We start from the raw sequence: 19,544 nt of genomic DNA on the forward strand, positions 1-19,544 counted from the left end.
GAAAAATAAATAAAAGGCATTCAAATTGGAAGGGGAGAAGAAAAACTGTCACTATTTGCAGATGACATGACACTATGTGTATAGAAAACCCTAAATCCCCACCAAAAAACTATTAGAACTAATAAATGAATTAAGTAAAGTGGCAGGATACAAGACTAATGTACAGAAACCTGTTGCTTTTCTATACACTAATAATGAACTATCAGAAAGAGAAAGCAAGAAAATAATTCCATTTAAAACAGTATCAAAAAGAATAAAATACTGAGGAATAAACTTAACCAAGGAGATGAAAGACCTATACTCTGGAACTATAAAATCTTGATGAAGGAAATTAATGATGACACAAAGAAATAGAAAATACTCCATTTTCATGGCTTGGAAGAATTAAATATTGTTAAAATGTTCACACTGTTCAAAGAAATCTACAGATTTAGTGCAATCCCTATCAAAATACCCATGATATTTTTCACAGAACTATAACAATCCTAAAATTTATATGGAACCACAAAAGACCCCGAATAGCCAAAGGAATCTTGAGAAAAAAGAACAAAGCTGGAGGTTTCATGCTCCCTGACTTCAGACTATACTACAAAGCTACAGTAATGAAAACAACATGGTACTGGCAAAAACCAAAACAAACAGACATATAGACCAGTGGAACAGAATAGAGAGCCCAAAAATAAACCTACACATTTATGATCAGTGAGTTTACGACAAAGGAGGAAAGAATATATAATGGAGAAAAGACAGTCTTTAATAAGTGGTGCTGGGAAAACTGGACAGCTACATGTAAAAGAACAAAATTAGGACATTTTCTCACACCATATACAAAAATAAACTCAAAATGCATTAAAGACTTTAATGTGAGACCAGAAACTGTAAAACTCCTAGAAGAGAACATGAGCAGAACACTCTTTGACATTAATCATAGCAATATTTTTTGGATCTGTCTCCCAAGGCAAAAGAAACAAAACCAAAAATAAACAAATGGGACCTAATTAAACTTAAAAGCTTTTGCACAGCAAAGGAAACCATTGACAAAATGGAAGGCAACCTACTGAATGGGAGAAAATATTTGCAAATGATATGGCTTATAAGGGGTTAATGTCCACAATGTATAAACAGCTTATACAACTTAATATCAAAAAAAAACAACTCGATTAAAAAATGGGCAGAAAAACTGAATAGACATTTTCCCAAAGACATACAGATTCTAACAGGCACACGAAAAGATGCTCAACATTGCTAATTATTAGACAAATGCACATCAAAACCACAATGTGATATCACCTCACACCTGTCAGAATGACTATCATCAAAAAGAGCACAAATAACAAATGTTGCCAAGGATGTGGAGAAAAAGGAACCCTGGTATACTGTTAGCGAGATTGTAAATTGGTGTAGCCACTATGGAAAACAGTATGGACAGTCCTCAAAAAACTAAAAGTAGAACTCCATATCACCCATCAATTCCACACCTGAGTATATATCTGAAGAAAATGAAAACACTAATTCAAAAAGATACATGCACCCCAACGTTCACAGCAGCATTATTTATAATAGCCAAGACATGGAAGGAACCTAAGTGTCCATCAACAAATAAATGGATAAAGAAGATGTGATATAGCCATTATTTTGTAATAAGTTTAAATGGAGTATAATGTATAAAAATATTGAATCACTATGTTGTACACCTGAAACTATTAAAATATTGTAAACCAACTATATGTCAATAAAAAATAAAATGCATTCTTGTTGCTGTGTGTATATCTAATCCATTTCTGATGATTACTGCATAATATTTAATGACAGAACATTTACCACATTTTAGCTGTCTACTCTCCCAGTGATAGACAACCAGGTTGTCTTCAAGTCTCCACCATCATAAATAACACAGCAATGAATATGTTTCTGTGTCTGCATAAGAATTTCTTTGGGATATATCCCAGGAGTGCAACTGTGGGCTCATAGAATATGAGTTCTTGATTTGCATAATTTATGTCAGATTGCTTTCGACAAGGCTATACCAGTCCATACTCCCACCACCACATATAAGGGTTTCAGCATCCCCACAACCCAACCAGCTGGCATTATCAATATTTTATGGTATAATAGATGTAAAACGATAGTACATTGCTGTTTTAATTAACATTTCACTGATATTTTTGAGCATCTCTTCATATGTCTTGATTTTGGGATTTCCTCTAGGTTCATGTTTTTTGCTTATTTTCTTTCTAGGGGTTGCTACCCTCTTACTTATTTGCAAGGATTTTGTGTATTAAATATTTCATATATCTTTTCTCATTCTCTCATCTAGTTACTTTGTCTACAGTGTCTTTTGGTGAATAGAAATCTTTATTATTCATCAATATTATTGTCTTATAGTTTGTGCTTTTTATAATAGGTTTTGCTTTTCCATTCTCCTCAGTCACAAACTGTAATAGTCTCCTATGTTTTTCTTTTATAATTTTATTTTTCACATTTATTATATCTTTAATCCTTCTCAAGCCAGTCTTGTATGAGGTATAGAATTGATGAAATATGGTAATTATACTTTAATCCTTGATATATCAGTTTCTGAGAGGGGGATATTAAATCTTCTACTACAATTATGCTTCTATCTATTTCTCCCTGAAGTTGTCTATATTTTAAGACTGTATAATTAGGTGCATCTATGTGTTTTACCTATTACATTTATGTGTTTGTTTCTTTTATGAATATGTAATGACTTTTTATCACTTCTTATCATTTGAGACTAAAATTCCTTTTTGACGGATACTATGGTCACAACCCAGTTCATATTTTCCTGGTGTATCTTTTTTCATCTTTTTATTTTTAGTCTTTCCATCTCCTTATGTTTTAAGTGTGTCTTTGATAGCCAATTTACTGTTGGGTATATTTTTAAAAAATCCAATTAGTGAGATTAATTTATTTGCACTTAACCTAATTGCTATATATCAAGAGTTAATCCTACCATCCATGTGCTACACACTTTTATTTTTAATCTCCATTTCTACCTTTTTTTTGAAGTATAGTTAATTTACAATGTTGTATTAGTTTCTGATGTACAGCAAAGTGATTCAGTTATACATATATACATGTATATTCTTTTTCATATTCTTTTCCATTATAATTTATTACAAGATATTGAATATAGTTCCCTGTGCTATACAGTAGGAACTTGTTGTTTATCTATTTTGTATTATAGTAATTTGTATCTGCTAATCCCAAACTCCTAATTTATCCCTCCCCACTGCTATCCCCTTTGGTAACCGCAAGTTTGTTTTCTATGTCTGCGAGTCTGTTTCTGTTTTGTAAATAAGTTCCATTTGTATCATATTTTGGATTCCACATATAAATGGTATCACATGATATTTGTCTTTGTCTGTCAGACTTACTTCACTTAGTATAGTAATCTCTAAGTCCATCCACATTGCTGCAAATGGCAGTATTTCATTTTTTTATGGTTGAGTAGTATTCCACTATATATATATACATATATGTGTGTATATATATATATATATATATATATATATATATATATAACATCTTCTTTATTCATCTGTTGATGGACAATTTAGGTTGCTAACATGTCTTGGCTATTGTAATTTGTGCTGCTATGAACACTGGGGTTCATGTGTCTTTTTTTTTTTTGTGGTACGCGGGCCTCTCACTGCTGTGGCCTCTCCCGTTGTGGAGCGCAGGCTCCGGAAGCGCAGGCTCAGCGGCCATGGCTCACGGGCCCAGCCGATCTGCGGCATGTGGGATCTTCCCCGACCGGGGCACAAACCCGTGTCCCCTGCATTGGCAGGTGGACTCTCAACCACTGTGCCACCAGGGAAGCCCCCTCATGTGTCTTTTTGAATTAGAGTTTTCTCTGGATATGTGCCCAGAAGTGGGATTGCTGGATCATATGGTAACTCTATTTTTAGTTTTTTAAGGAACCTCCATACTGTTCTCCATAGTGGCTGCACCCGTATACATCCCACCAACAGTATACGAGGGTTCCCTTTTCACCACACCTCCAGCATTTACTATTTGTAGACTTCTTGATGATGGCCGTTCTGACCAGTGTGAGGTGGTACCTCATTGTAGTTTTGATTTGCATTTCTCTAATAATTAGCAATGTTGAGTACCTTTTCATGTGCTTATTAGCCATCTGTATGTCTTCTTTGCAGAAATGTCTGTTTTGGTCTTCTGCCCATTAAACTTCTGCAGGTTTAAAATTCATACATAATTTTTTTTCTTGTGGTGATAGCCATTCACTTCAGAATCATACCCATAGATTTAAGAGAGCTCCTCCATCTCAACGGTTTGAACAAAAACCCAAACAAAAGTTCTAAGGGTGATGCTCAAAGATCTGATGCGTCATGTGCACATGTTGATCCAATCACTGTTGCTGAAGTAGAAGGTGTTTGATCTCCAAAGGAAACACAAGGTACTGTTCTCAAAAGAAGGAGGAATGAAGGCCCAGAGACCATAAAACAATATATGTCCACTTCTTCATACTAAATCAACTTTTTAAAACCTCAGTTTCTTTATCTGTGAAATGGCAATGATAATACCTCTCTCAAAGGGGTGATATGAGGAGGAAACTGGGTAATAGATATGAATGTCCCTTGTGAATCATACAGTGCTGTACAAAGATTAGTTATTCTTGCTCTTGCATTCCTCACATGATATCATTGGTTTAGATATTGGTATTTATCTGTTTTGCTACATGGGGAACTACCATCCTAGCCAGCATTCTCCCTAAATTGTGCTGATGTCTGTAGAACTGATTTGCTTTTTCTGAGAATAATGAATGTACAAGATGTCAGGATCATGTTTGACCTGGGAGTCAGTTTCCACCCAAATGATCCTGAAGTTGCAGGGCAGGGTAACTCGCTAGTAGATTTGCCAGACTGCACACAGCTGAAAGCTTGTTGCAATGGTGCCACACTGGGCTCCAGTTCCCTCTCTACCTCAGATTATATTTGTGACCTTACCCAGGTCACTTTAACTCTCTGAGCCTGAAAAATGGAGGTCATAAGAAGACCTGCCACTTAAAGTTGTGGTAGGATTACAGAAGATTATAATGTAAAATGCTCTGGCCTTGGAGAAAATCTTATGCTTGTCAGACACAGATTTAAATCTTTATACTGAGTGCTTACCAATTTCCACTCTGCTACATTATGGCTAGTTTGAGTGGAGGTTCTTTCTCATCTCTGAAGTACATTGAATTTCTCTGTTTCCTTAGAGAATAACTGTTGTCCCTCTCAAAGCCCTATGTCTTTATAATTTGGATCAGGAATACTTACCAGCAGGATAAAGTCTCCCAGGAGATCCTGTTCTTTATGGACAACTGAAGTTGATAATTCTGCTTTTCACATATGAAAATTTAGATTCAGACTAAACTGAAAGATAGTAACGTAGCTGCTATGTTTATTGGAATAGGTTATGATTGCTCATAAACCTATAATAATCCCATGAATTAGGTATTAATATCCTCGTTTTACTGATAAGGAAATAGAAGGTCACATAAATTAGGTAACTTGACCAAGGTGACACAGTTGATAAGGAGAAAGTAAACAGTCTAGTGTAATGTAGGGAGGATGGACTTTGGAGTTAGAAAGATCTAAATTAGGGTCCTGGCATCGCCGTTCACTAGATCGTGATCTTTGGCCAGGGACCAAACCCCTTAAATCTCAGTTTGCTCACCTGTAAAGTGGGGATTATGATAATGTCGACCTCACCTGAATGTTGTGAGGTTGAACTGAGAGAGTATATGTAATGCAGCATGCCTGGCATATGGTAAGCGCTCCATAAATCTTTAGGCACTGCTTGATAAGTGTCCTGGGAGCCCAGAGCCCGTAGAGCTCACCCACAGTGCGGCCTTAGGGGGAACTTGAATCATCATCAAGCTCCTTTAAAACATTTCACTGGACATTCAAATGGTTGGCCTGACAATCCTTTGGGCTATGATTCAAGATGAAAGTCCCAGAAAGGAAATGAAGCAGCAATGTGCAGACCACCCCCACCCACACCCTGCCCAGCACTGCTGTTCGGACCAGGACTGGGAATCTGCCCCAAGGCAGGCAAGCAACCAACAACCTACAAATGTGGACTGGCTTCTAAGAAATGAGTTGGACAAATCAATATTTCTCTCCCAGGGGTCTGACTTGGGAAACATGAAGTGACTGAGGCAATTAACAGCAATAAAAACTATAACTAATTAAACTATGACATTGAGTAAGGATATGTGTGGGAGGAGATAGAGCCTGGGCTGTCTCTATCACAAACCAAAGTGATGAGGAAGCAGAAATTATGAGTAAACAGAAGCTATGAAGTAGAAAAAGATATGTTTATTCAACAAATATTTCTAGAGCCCCTTCTATGAACTAGGCACTGTGCTAGGCTCTGAATATACAAAAGTGAGTAAGACACAGCCTCTGCCTTCACAGCACTTAATTTTAGTAGGGAAGAGAGACAAAACAAGTAAGCAAACAAATAACAACAAATTGTTTTAAGGACTAAAAAAGAAAACAAGTATGGGGCTTAGATAGAACATACCAGGAAAGGAGCTACTTAAGAAATAGCATGGTGAGGGAAATTCTCTCAGAACAGATCATTAAATTGAGACCTGTAGAATGAGAAGGAGCCAGAGAGAAGAGTATTTGAGGCAGGGGTTGTGCAATGCCTGCCAGTAAGAAAAGGCTTATTATGTACAAGGAAGCTGGGAAACAACAACAAAACAAAACAAGCCAGGTTGCTGGAGGGAAATGAAGGAAAGGGAAGCAGCCAGCAGCCTGGCGGGGTAAGCAGGAAGCATGTCACAGGATCAGCAGGCCTTGGAATGGAGTTGGGTATTTAGTCCCTGTGTAGAGAGAGGCCATGAAAGCATTTGAGGTTGGGTAGTAACGTGATCCAGTATAAAGTGGTAGATAAGTGCAAAGGCTAAAGATTCATTCTGGGTCCAAGCCTAAGTTCTACCATTTACCAGCTGTGTGATCCTGGGCAGTACTTAACCTCTCTGTGCTCCAGTTTCCTTTTCTATAAAATTGAGGTAAATTGGTTTTTACCTCATGGAGTGGTTTTAAAGACTAAATACATATAAAGTGCTTGCAGCAAGTCCTGGCACATAATAAACACCTCATAAATGTAAGCTTGTACTGTTATTTTGTTGTTAAAAAGGTCATGGTAGCTACTAAATGGAGAATGAATGTGTGGGAGATAAAAGAGAGGCCAGTTATGAGGCAGATGAGGTGTCTGGGTGAGAGATGATGAGTGAAGGGGTGGTAGTAGAGACCGAGAAAAATGGACTCATTTGACATAATTTTGGAGGTAAAATTTTCATATATCGCAGATAGATTGGACATTGTGGTTGAGGAGCATAGAGAAATCAAGAATGACTCCTAGGTTTCTGGCTACAGCAACCTGATAGAACTGATATTTACTGTGAGGGAGGAGCCTGGGGGAAGCAGTTTTGGCTGGGAAATGAGAAGTTCTATTTTAGACCTGTTACCCTGAAGATGTCAGTGAGACATCCAAGCAGATGTCAGTTAGGCAGTTCGTTATAGGTTTGGAAACAAGAGGAAAGGTCTGGGATGAAGATATCAATTTAGATGTCATTAGCATAATCAGCATTTGAAGGCTTAGACATGGCTGAGGTTGGCTAGGAAGAGAGTACACAGAAGGAAGTGAAGGGAGCCAGGAGGCCTGAGGAATAACACATTTTAGGGTGGTTGAATAGACAAGGATGATGAGGAGAGGCCTGTGAAGAGAGAGTAAAACCAGAAGACTAGGGGAACAAAAACCAAGAGAGGAGAGTGTTTCAAGACTATTGGAGAGATTTGCTTAGAGTGTGGAAAGGTCCAATAAGGTAAGGATAGAAAAATATTAGTCACTGATGACTTTGACAAGAGCAGTTTCAGTGAAGTGTGTGTGTTGGGGGGTCACACTTCAAATAGCACCCAACAGGTTGAAAAATTAACTGGAGGTGCTCTTGCTTTGACAGCACGTATAGTAAAACTGGAACAATACAGAGAAAACTGGCATGACTCCTACATACAGATGACACACAGATTCGTGAAGTGCTACATATGTTTTATGTATGGATCTGACTTTTGGACAATGTTAGCTTTTACATATTCAAAAAAGAAAATTGGGCTTCCCTGGTGGCACAGTGGTTGAGAGTCTGCCTGCCGATGCAGGGGACACGGGTTCGTGCCCCGGTCTGGGAGGATCCCACGTGCCGCAGAGCGGCTGGGCCCGTGAGCCATGGCCGCTGAGCCTGCACGTCCGGAGCCTGTGCTCTGCAACGGGAGAGGCCACAACAGTGAGAGGCCCATGTACCGCAAAAAAAAAAAAAAAAAAAAAAGAAAACGACAAAAAAACCAAAAAAAAAAAAAAAAAAAAAAAAAAAGAAAATTGAACCAACAAGAATGAAAGGGATCCTAAAACTGAATATAAACAGACAGAAATAAACCTAACTATATTTAAATAAGTAATATAACTATTCTGAAAGAAAATAAAAAACGGATCTGGATTACTTTTGAACACAGTACTTTGACTATATTCCCTTAGTCTAAAAACAAAATAAAAATGCAAACAAATACTGAACACTATTTAATAGATTGTTTTCAGGGACTTCCCTGGCGGCGCAGTGGTTAAGAATCCGCCTGCCAATGCAGGGGACACAGATTTGAGCCCTGGTCCAGGAAGATCCCACATGCCGTGGAGCAGCTAAGCCCGTGCGCCACAACTACTGAAGCCCGTGCACCTAGAACCCATGCTCCACAACAAGAGAAGTTACCGCAGTGAGAAACCTGTGCACCGCAACAAAGAGTAGCCCCTGCTCGCCACAACTAGAGAAAGCCCACGTGCAGCAACAAAAACCCAGCACAGCCAAAAATAAATAAATAAATTAATTAATTAATTAATAATAAAAAAAAATGTTTTCTTCAGTGGAATGGATATAGCAATTCTGAAACTATTTCGTGTATATCATAACACTGAACAAATGAAAATAAGACGTTGATGCTGTTGAGAGCCAGAGTTCTCACTGTGGGAAAAGGGAGATGCAAATCAGGAATTGGAGAAAGAACTCTGTGGTATTGAACTGGAATTAGAGATACCAGTACTGAATTCATGATTAAAAATAGTTGAACTATATATTAAGCTGCCTTTCTTCCTTGGCTCTGTTTACTTAAAGGGCCTAGAAGCAGTTACTCCCCAGTAGCAATGGATATATCTGGTGCCCAGATCTCGGCTTCTAAATACCATTCCCCACCTAAAGGAGTGCTCTTTTGGAGAGAGGGATGATTTCCAAGTCTAGACAGGGAAAATAGAAGATGAACCTGGAACGCGGTATTATACCAGAAAACAAGGAAATGCTAAAAAATAATGAGCATGTGTCAAAAGGACACAGAAGCCAGCTTAAAGGGGGTCTCAATGGCCAAATCTAGGACAAGTTGAACAATAAAATGAATAATGACAGTAATGGATTATAACCTATTAAATAAAATAAGAATCCATGAGTTTTTTTTTTTACTGGTGATAATAAATATAGATTAAATATAGATAAATAAGAGAGAAGGGAAAGATCTTGCTTACAGTAGAATGCTAACTAAAAAAATGTAGAAGGACTAATGGAATTATAGAATCACCATCTTCCTTTTTTTGGCTGCAAGGCTTGTGGGACCTTAGTTCCGCGACCAGAGATTGAACCCAGCCCACAGCAGTGAAAGCGCATAGTCCTAACCACCAGACCACCAGGGAATTCCCTAGAATCACCATTTTGCAACTATCATAGTAATTGATTCAGGCAAGAATTATCGGTGAATGTGGAAACCTTTGGGCAAAAGTTTTGACGAGGAACAGGATATTTACATAGTCTCAGCGTACCTCTCCACAGATTACTCATTATTTACATAGAAAAAAAATAATAACTTTACAGTGAAGACCTAGCAGATACCACCTTAACCAACTGATCAAAATGAATATGATCAATAATGGGACCAGGTAACACCGTATTTCTCCTCATGTGACACACTATCCCATAGGTAGTATTCCTGCCCACTCCAAAAAAAGAAAAATATAAATCTCATCATAAGGAAATAGGACACAAACCCAAATAGAAGGAAATTCTATAAAACAATGGCCTGTACTTAAAAAAAAAAGTCAGTATCATAAATAACAATCTATTTTAGATTAAAAGAAACTAAAGAGTCATGACAGTTAAATGCAATGCATGATTAGGGATCAAGCACTGGATCAGACCTTGTATAGGATGGAAAACTGCTATACAGGATATTATCAGGCCAATAAGTGAACTTTGAATGTGGACTATAAATAAGGATTATGTCAGTGATAAAGTTCCTGAATGTAATCTTCATACTAGGGGTGGGGGTGGGGAGAGGGGTGTATAGGTATGTAAGAGAATGTCTTTGTTCTTAGAAAATACACACTGAAGTATTTAGGGTATTAGGGGTAAAGGCTACAATTCAAATGGTTCAGAACTACCCCTGACCACACATACATACAGCTATATATTTATGTGTGCATGTGTACACATATACACACACACAGATAAAGAGACTGTGGCAAAAATACTAACTTTTGGTGCCCCTGGATAAAGAGTATATAGGAATTCTTTGTAATATTTTTACAATTCTTCTGAAAGTTAGGAATTATTTTAGAGTAAAAAGTTTAAAAATAAATTGGAGATGAGTAAGTGGAAACAGTATGTAGATAACCCTTTTGAGAAATTTGGCTGTGAAGGGGAGCAGAGAAGTAGACCCAGAGTCAGGGTTGTAAAATATCTCTTCAAAGACAGGGAAACTAGAATAGGTTTGCATGGTGATGAGAACAATGATGGGCCTCAGTTCCTCCTTTTTAAGAAGAGAGATTTGATGATATACCCTTTCCTCAGGCCCTCTAAGACTCTCCTACCTTTAGATAATGTGAGCTCCTCTGAAAACACATTTTATTCCTTAAACTTCAACCAGGAAAAGACATTTGGGCCACCACTGGAGGGCAGTACAAAATGATGTTGCATGTCATTGTGGTGGTTTTATTGTTTCAGCTGCTGGAACAAAACAAAGCCCTTTACATGATTTTCTCTCAAATGTGTTACATGAAATAAACCTCCTTCTAACGCACTTTTCTTTTTTTTTTTTTAAACATCTTTATTGGAGTATAATTGCTTTACAATGGTGTGTTAGTTTCTGCTGTATAACAAAGTAAATCAGCTGTATGTATACAAATATCCCCATATCCCCTCCCTCCTGTGTCTCCCTCCCACCCTCCCACCCTCCCTGTCCCACCCGTCTGGATGGTCACAAAGCGCCGAGCTGATCTCCCTGTGCTATGCAGCTGCTTTCCACTAGCTATCTCTTTTACATTTTTTAGTGTATATATGTCCATGCCACTCTCTCACTTCGTCCCAGCTTACCCTTTCCCCTCCCCGTGTCTTCAAGTCCATTCTCTACATCTGTAACGCACAACTTTTCGCAAATGTTTTACCGAAGAAAAGCCCAACATAATTCATAACAGGAGTTTGGCAGGCGGAGTGAAGTGGTGAGAGGGTCTCATGCTTGGAAAAATGCCTGTCACATAAATTTAATAAAGAATAAATGATAACAGAAAATTTAGAGCATGTCACAGTTGGAAGGGACCCTAGAGAAGGATGGCTGCAGCCCCTTTTTTAAAGATAGCACCTTGGGTCCAGAGGAGGGGAAGGACTTGGCCAAAGCTACAATGACAGAGAAGGTAATGGTTTCAACATTTATCTGGTTAGTCTGTGAAGACAGAGGTTGTGATATCTTCAAATGACATCATAAATATAGCTTGCCAAGAGACTGACCCCATCATTGATATTGATACTGAGCTCCTGAAAAAATTGTGACACCTCAGTTGCGAGACCGTGTCCCTTCCGTCTTCCTCAACCTTGGGAGAATATGACTATTTGCCTTCCACTCTTATCTGCTGCAACCGGTCCTAATGCTCTGGACAGCATAATTCTGATCATATCCAGCCTATTTCCCACACCTCTCTCACAGGAGCTTCAGACCCATAAGGGATCACATGTCAGGCTTTCCTACCAACATTGGGGGGTGGAGTGGAAGGCTATTGGAAAGAAAGTGAATGGGCATGTGGCAATCCATTGTTTGGAAAGAAACAGCCGTATCAGTGCATTTGAGGGGAAGTGATCTTAAAAGGACAATCAGAAAATCCTAGTGAAATGTAAAAACTCTAAATATGACCTAAGTACATAAAGGAAAAGAAAGACTTTAGACTGATCAAAATACAGAAAGCAATATGACTTCATATCACGCTAATAAGTAGACTCAATTACATAGAAGGCCCCTAATGTCACTATTACCTACATAAAATGTTCAGGCATTAGCCTGGCATTTTAGCTCCCACCCCGTGCTCCAGCCATTGTTTCCTGAACACTCGCTGCCATGGTACAACTGCTATGATATATCAGGCTATGCTCTATACTTGCTCCATTTTGAGGCTCATCTCAAATGCCACCTTCTTTGCCTGCGTTCCTTTATCTGACCCTCACACTTACTTGAAGATTCTTTTTGGCTACAGCCATTGCATGTGCCTGTCTTTAGCATTCATTTCATTCTGCCTTGTCTTCCCCACTACATAGTGAGCACTTTGAGGTCTTACTACTACTATTTTTTTAAATTTTTATTTATTTTATTTGTTTACTTTTGGCTGCTTTGGCTCTTTGTTGCTGTGCGTGGCTTTCTCCAGTTGCGACAAGTGGGGGCTACTCTTTGTTGCGGTGAACGGGCTTCTTATTGCGGCGGCTTCTCTTGTTGCAGAGCATGGGCTCTAGGCATGTGGGCTTCAGTAGTTGTGGCACGTGGGCTCAGTAGTTGTGGCTCACAGGATCTAGAGGACAGGCTCAGTAGTTGTGGCGCACAGGCTTAGTTGCTCCGTGGCATGTGGGATCTTCCCGGACCAGGGCTCGAGCCTGTGTCCCCTGAATTGGCAGGCGGATTCTTAACCACTGTGCCACCAGGGAAGCCCTACTACTATTATTTTAGGGATTGTTTCCATTCATTAATAATCTACTAATAATCTTTCTTATCTTTCTATACCTCTCCTGTCTTTCCAGCTCACTCACTCCAACAGTTCTTTGGTTCCCCCCTTGGCCCTACAATCTAGTGATCCTAACACCTATTCACCATTCCTTACCCATTTCATGTCCTTTCACTTCTCTTTTTATACACTTCACTTCCAAGGTCCAATGTTATCATCATTCCCTTGATATGTCCTCTCCTCTCCTGCCCCGTCTTGCTTTGTTATTTTGCTTCACAAAATCCCTACCCTGGACAATCTAACTCTTCACTTACTCTCCACCTTTGGGAAAGTGGATGAAGAAAAACCCACAACTATATCAACTGGACTCTTAAAATTCATCACCACTAATCTCACATGGGCCGTTAGTGCTATCTGGGAATCATTTTATTTTAAAAGTCCATCCACTTTCCCTAAATGATTATTTCATACCTTTTCTTTACTCAAACTTCCAACACCTTCCGCTTTCTTTTCCCTCTCAGCAGATAGCTCACCCACCTGCATCCATGCCTGCATACCCAGTCCTCTCTCTGGTACTCTAAAAATCAATCCTTTCCCCTCTGCTCCAGCAATCCTCTCTCTTACCTACATAATTAATACTTCACTTTCCAAAGGATCATCACATCAGCTTAAAAAAATGCTATGTTATTTCTTACCTTAAAAAACAAAATCTCTCCTGACTCCATATCCCCTTCTAGCTACCACACTTGCATCTGCTGTTCTTTATACCTTGATGGCCACCCATTCTAGATATACTCTTGGTCACTCTCTTACTTTAAGTCTTTTCTCAAATGTTTCCTTATCCATGAGGACTTTTCTGACCACCCTTAGTAGACTCTCAACCTCTCCCATATAAGCTCATATAAGCTCCCATCTATCTTTCTTCCTTCACTAATATATTTTTCTCCTATCAACTTATGATTATATATATACATATTCATATGTATGTGTATATATGTATATAATCATAAGTAAATAAGGAGAAATATATGATTTATAAATTATATTTATAATTTATAAATATATATTATTTATTTATTTATAATTTTATATATAGTTTATATAATTGTCATTCTTCCACCATTGAAATATAAGCTGCATGAAGGCAGAGTTTTGTTTGTTTTGTTTACCGTTGTATCCTCAGGACCTAGAACAGTGCCTAGCACATAGTAGACTCAATAACTATTTTTAAAATAAATGAACAAATCCTCATGATAACCCTACAAGGTAGATCTATTTTTATCTCCTCTATTTTATAAATGAGGGAACTGAGGTTCAGATAGGTTAAGGAACTAACCTTAAATCACACAACTCATAAGTGGCAGAGCTGAGGTTGGAATTAAGGTGTGTTTTCCTTTAAAGCCCACAACTTTAACCACTGTGGTATACTGCCTTCTCTATATCCCTGCAATCAGTCTCCTTAAGTCTATCACCACTGCCTCTGCCTCTCTCCAATAACTCTTACCAGGATCTCTAAAGCCTCCATCCTTGACCCCACTGCTCCATCCTTTTTTTGTTTAATTAATTAATTTATTTTTGGCTTCGTCGGGTCTTAGTTGCAGCACGCAGGATATCTTCGTTGAGGCATGTGGGATCTTTTGTTGAGGTGCGAGGGCTCTGTGTTGTGGTGCCCGGGCTTCTCTCTAGTTGAGGCGCGCAGGCTCCAGGTCACGTGGGCTCTGTAGTTTGCAGCACATGGGCTCTAGTTGAGGAGCACGAGCTCAGTAATTGTGGCTCATGGGCTTAGTTGCCCCAAGGCATGTGGGATCTTAGTTCCCTGACAGGGATCGAACCAGGGGATTGTCCACTGCACTGTAAGGCGGATTCTTTACCACTGGACCACCAGGGAAGCCCCTCACTGTTCCATCCTTTACACAGAGCCAGAGTGATGTGTGTGTGTGTGTGTGTGTGTGTGTGTGTGTGTACAGTTAAGTGGCTTTTACTGTACTCACAGAGTTGCACAACCATACCATTATCTAATTACAGGACATTTTCGTCACTCCAAAAAGAAACCCTGTACCCATTAGCAGTCACTCTCCTTTTCCCCTTCCCCCAGCTCCTGGCAACTGCTAATCTACTTTCTGTCTCCATGGATTTGCCTTTTTTGGACATTTCATAGAAATGGAATCATACAATATGTGGTTTTTTGTGTCTGGCTTCTTTCCCTTCCTTCAGTGTTCATCCATGTTGCAGCATGTATCAGTAGTTCATTCTTTTTTATTGCCGAATAATAATACTCCATTGTATGGTTATACCACATGTATTTATCTATTCATCAGTGATGAACATTTGGGTTGTTTCCATCTTTGGCTATTATGAATAATGCCACTAGGAACATTCATATACAAGTTTTTATGTGACTACATTTTTAATTATGTTTAATTATGTTTTAATTCCTATATACCTAGGAATAGAATTGTTGGGGCCTATGGTAACTCTATGTTTTACTCTTTGAGGAAGTGACAAATTGTTTTCCAAAGTGGCTGTACCATTTTACACATCCACCAGCAATGTATGAGGGATCCAATTTCTCCACATCCTTACCAACACTGAATATTGCAACAATCTCAACGACATCACTATTTTGCATGTGGATATACAGTTGTTACTGTGCATTTTAAAAATTATAGCCATTTTAGTGGTGTGAAGCAGTATTTCATTGTGGTTTTGATTTGTATTTCCCAAATGACTAACGATGTTGAGCATCTTTTTGTGTACTTTTTGGCCATTTGTATATATTCTTTGGAGAAATATTGCCTCAAATCTTTTACCCATTTTTAATTGGCTGAGTTGTAAGAGTTCTTCATATATTCTGGATAGTTCACTTATCAGGTATATGATTTGCAAATATTTTCTCCCATTCCTTGGATTGTCTTTTCACTTTCTTGATGGTGTTCCTTGAAACACAAAAGTTTTAAATTTTGATGAAATTCAATTTACCTATTTTCCTTTTGCTGCTTATGCTTTTGGTGTTACATCTAAGAAATCATTGCCTAATTCAAAGTCATGAAGATTTGCATCTATGTTTTTCTTCTTAGAGTTTTATAGTCTTACATTTGCATCAATGATCTATTCTGAGTTGGTTTTTGTATATGGTATGAGGAGGAAGCTTAACTTCATTCTTTTTGTTTGTTTGTTTGTGGTTTTATTTATTTATTTATTCTTTTTTTGGTTGTGCTGCGTAGCATGAGGGATCTTAGTTCCAGGGATCAAACTCCTGCCCCCTGCAGTGGAAGCACAGAGTCCTAACCACTGGACCGCCAGGGAATTCCTTAACTTCATTCTTTTACGTGTGGACATCCAGTTGTCCCAGCACCATTTGTCGAAAAGACTATTCTTCCCCCAACTTGAATTGTCTTGGCAATCCTGTGGAAAATCAATGAACCATAAATGTACGGGCTTATTTTTGAAGTCTCAATTCTATTCCATTGATTTATATGTCTCCCGTTATGCCAGTACCACACTAACTTGATTACTGTACTTTAATGGTAAGTTTGAAATCAGGAACTATGAGTCTTCCAACTCTGTTCTTCATTTTCAAGATTGGGTCCCTTGCAATTCCATAGAAATTTTAGAATTGTTAGTTTCTGCAAAGAAATTAGGTGGGATTCTGATAGGACTTGCCTTGAATCTGTAGATCAGTTTAGGGAGTACTGACATCTTAAATTTTCTAATCCATGAACTTGAGAAGTGTTTCCATTTATTTAGGTCTTCTTTAATTTCTTTCAATGATGTTTTTGTAGTTTTCAGTTACAAGTCTTATACTTCTTCTTTGGTTGAACATCAGCTGAAATCTTTGACTTGCATATAGAGACAATACTGAAAATAACAATAAAAAACCCTCTTGAACACTGAGCACCGAGGGTGTATAATTACATTTATATACAGTTAAATGCAAATATGATGCTACCATTCTATTTACATATTTTGATTTTCTGGACTGGGGGACAGAGTGGATAGTGTCTCCAGTCCAAGTATGTGCCCTTTTTTGTCTCTTAGTACCAAATGTTGCTGTGAATTGGGACGGTCTCCTCAGATTTTTAAAATTTGACAGATTTACTTCAGATCTCTGTTAAGGGTGAGACACAGTGTTTATCAGTAAAACTTATGAACACAGGACTGTTATAAAGATAACCAAATCCTTAATCATCATTGTCATAACCATAATGTGATAGTCCCCATTTGTAGGGCACTTATTCCCATTCCCATGTGCCAGACACTGTGCAAAGTACTTTATGAGCATCAACTATTTAATTTTCTTAATCACTCTGATATTGTTTGCATAAAACTGAGGCTCGAAGACTTTACATAACTTGTCCATGGTATTATAGCTTAAGTGGAGACCCTGATCCAATATCAGATTTGTCTGATTACAAAGCCCATCCTCCTAACCACTGTCCTGATGTTAGGGTTCCTGGCCTATAAACTTGACTTCCTTTTGGAATGATAAAATAGGTTCCTGATTGTGCTTTTAAAAAATCAAGGCCACTAGATTTGAAAATACTATCAACACAAAACAGTAATTGTCCCATTTGCTTCCAGTGGTGATTTTGCATCTCTGAGAATCTTCAGACAGATGCATTTCTCTAAGCCTCTTCTGGCCCAGCCATGATTCCCTCTGGGTATTTCCTAAAATTCCCTCCTCCAATCTTCCTCTGCTAGTTCCTCCCTCTCCCATCCCCACCATGCTCCATCCCACCAAACATCTCAACATGCCCAGAACATACTTGTTCTTCTGTGCTTTGTTGACACATACTTCACCTGGAAAGACCTGGCTCTGTTGTAGGTCAATGGTCAGGGGTTTGATGAGAAGTCCCTGGAGGGTTTTAAACAGGGAATTGATAAGATCTAATGAACATTTTAAAAAGATCACTCTGTCTATTATAAGGATAACAGACGTAGGTGCAAACATGAAATTGGGGAGATCAGTTAAGGAGCTCTAGCAGTGGTCTAGGAAAAAGGTGATGGTGGCAGTGAAGATACTGAGAGATCGTCAGATCTGGAATATATTTTGAAAATAGAATTGGAATTTCAGATATATACTGGAGGTTGAGCTAGCAAAACTTGCTGATAGTTTGGATGTGGGCTATGAAAGAAAGCACAGAATCACGGAAGAAAAGCAATGAAGGCCTGAACAAGGCATCCTCTATTTGTGTTATGAGATATTCAATACACAGTCATCGTTTTACACTGAGACACAACTGTGATTGTGGCTTAGAAAATCTTTGGCTGAAACAGTTGTCTATTTGTCATTATGTGTTCATTTGGGGTATCTTAGCTTTCTCCATGTACATGAACCTTCTAAGAGCAGGACACTGTGCTAGGTCTTTCACAAAAGTTGCATCATTTAACTTACCCCGAACCTTAGAAGTAGGAGTTAATATCCCCATTTTACAGAGAAGGAAACTAAGACTTAATTTATGATTTCACTGAGGTTACATATTTAGTAATGGGCTGAGCTGAGACTTGAAATCAAATTTTACTCTAAAGCCCATGTTCTTGTCACTGTAATAATTCAAAGGTACAGAATCAGAATTCCCCAAACTTTTCTCCTCATTAATTGAAGCCTCTGTTGACCTTCATGTGCCCTACTTTAGAGCCCAAGGCTGGCAAACAGGACAGCTTTGTTCTGTCTGTAGCCCATCTGCAGACTTGCCTTGTGATTTAGGGCAAGCTTCTTAATTTGATGGTGTCTCAGCATTCCCCCATGTTAAAGCAGGACTTGTAATTAGTTATGGAGACAATTCTTTGAAATCTTCAGATGAAAGGACCTGCAGCCTTGAGTGTAAATATTTTCTTTCCCATGGTGTTCTTTTTGTTTCGTATAGCTTCTGGGACCCTTCATAAGGAAAAAGAAAAAAAAAGAAAGAAAAAGGAAGGAAATAGGACAAGTGTAAAACTGCATTTGTTTGCTTGCTACAAGCCAGTGGAACTTTCGGGACATAAATGTAATAATCTCCCTTACTCTACAGAACTCAATAAACATTACTAATAAATGAATAAATTTTATTCAAAAAAACTTTAAGGTAGGCCTTTTTTTTTTTTTTCAATATTCAGGTTCCTTTAAGGGTCCCACTGAAGATCTTTAAAAATGATTTCTATTTTGTTTCTGGCTCCTTAAATCCTAAATATTCTCCAGTAGGAGCTAACGCTTATGTAGTGTCTGCTGTGTGCCAGGTATCAGGCTAACTGCTTTCATGTGAAACCTCATTTAATCATCATAATAGCACTATCGGGTAGGTGCTATTATTACCTTCAATTTAAAGGAGAGGAAACCATGGCTTGGTATAGCTCTTTGACTTGTCCAAGGCCACAAAATTAGGAAGTTGGACTAAGCTGGGTCTTCCCAGTTCTAAATTCAGGCTCTTCCCAGGACACCCCCTTGCCCTGAAAAATTAGCAATGACGACAATTTTGAACTGTGCTATCACACCCTGGGTGTGTGTGGCATTTAAAAATCTCTTT

General features: G+C 38.4%; 1 non-coding gene across 1 annotated transcript; it reads left to right on the top strand.

The window, feature by feature from the left end:
- The first annotated feature begins 7,978 nt into the window (after positions 1-7,978).
- LOC114900086 lies at positions 7,979-8,087 on the top strand. The gene has a single exon (XR_003794712.1). It is a non-coding gene; the product is annotated as a U6 spliceosomal RNA (small nuclear RNA).
- Positions 8,088-19,544: the final 11,457 nt, after the last annotated feature.

This window comes from Monodon monoceros, unplaced genomic scaffold (assembly GCF_005190385.1).
Source record: "Monodon monoceros isolate NGI ecotype Baffin Bay Population unplaced genomic scaffold, NGI_Narwhal_1 Super_Scaffold_18, whole genome shotgun sequence".
Lineage (NCBI taxonomy): Eukaryota > Metazoa > Chordata > Mammalia > Artiodactyla > Monodontidae > Monodon > Monodon monoceros.